This window comes from Protomyctophum parallelum (genome assembly GCF_964188405.1).
Source record: "Protomyctophum parallelum genome assembly, chromosome: 19".
NCBI lineage: Eukaryota > Metazoa > Chordata > Actinopteri > Myctophiformes > Myctophidae > Protomyctophum > Protomyctophum parallelum.
Window position 1 is genome coordinate 1,820,023 of NC_139717.1, and position 1,224 is coordinate 1,821,246.

The following is a 1,224-nucleotide window of genomic DNA, read 5'->3' on the forward strand; positions in this document are numbered from 1 at the left end:
CTGTGAGGCCGGGTCCAGGTCACACTTCTGGTGGGCTCCATGAAGAGGCCTGATCCACGGTCACGCTCATTCAGTCAGTTGGGGGTTAGTATTAGAGGTCCACAGAATATATATGCATGCACTTTGTAGCGTGTTCATTCAAGTGTGCGTTCTCATGTAAATGGTCCAAAAAAATGAGAACGCAACGGGACTTTGACGTGTTATATGGAGATGGTCGCCGTCTAAAAGAGGCCTAAGTCTACATAAAGTGCTATCTATAAGGGCTAGGGCAGGGTTCCCCAATTAGCGGCCCGCGGACCAGCTGCGGCCCGCGGAAGACTTTTTTTTTTGGGGGGGGGGGGGGGGTCCCAGATATAAATGGCTTTAAATGGGGGTCAGTAGCCTCTATGCATGTCAAACTGGGGGTCCTTTTCATTCATTTTTGCCCTGATCATTGATTTTCAGGGCAAGACCTCGACCTCGTGCGTGCGTGCCGGGCCCCCAGCCTGGTACCGTAGTAGCCTGGTTAATAAACCAGACTAATATCGCACGGATCCGCGGGATATTAGTCTGGGGAGGCTCAGCTTGGATTTCATTTTCAGGGAAACATTTTCTCTTTGACGCAATTGGTCAGAGCTACTGTCAGTCAAAGGTCTCGAGCATTGAAAGTCACTGTACCAAAGCCCGCCCATATTGCATACCGTGTCCCTATTGGGCGCCCACATTCTCGTGTGTAGGAAATGGGCGTAAAATTGAGCCTCTCCAGACCGAAATCCGCCGGTAGGCAATTTGTTTTGCCAACGGCTGATTCGGTCTGGTTTATTAACCAGGCTAGTACCGTAGTGCTATGGGTGATGTCCCCTCCCCCCCCCCCCCAGCTTATAGAAGGCCTGAGTCATCCACCCCCCCAAGCTTAGTCGAGTCAACAGGCTCTCTAATCACATTTTCCAGGAAACAGCAAACAGGCTCTACTCAATACAATAGACTGAGCATGCATGGGAAACTGGTGGCCCCGGGGCCCACATGGGGCCCCCACCTTCACTTAATGTGGCCCTCAGGTTAATGTCAGAATACTGATATAATGTTGATTTCAGCTGTTTACAATTCCACAACATGCAAAACATGACCCGCTTTAATTACTTCAGTCTAAATTAGTAGCTCAATGCTTCAACACACGTATAATAAAAAGGCATTCGAAATTACATAAAAATGTAAATTTCCAGGATTATAATTCAAAAATAGCAA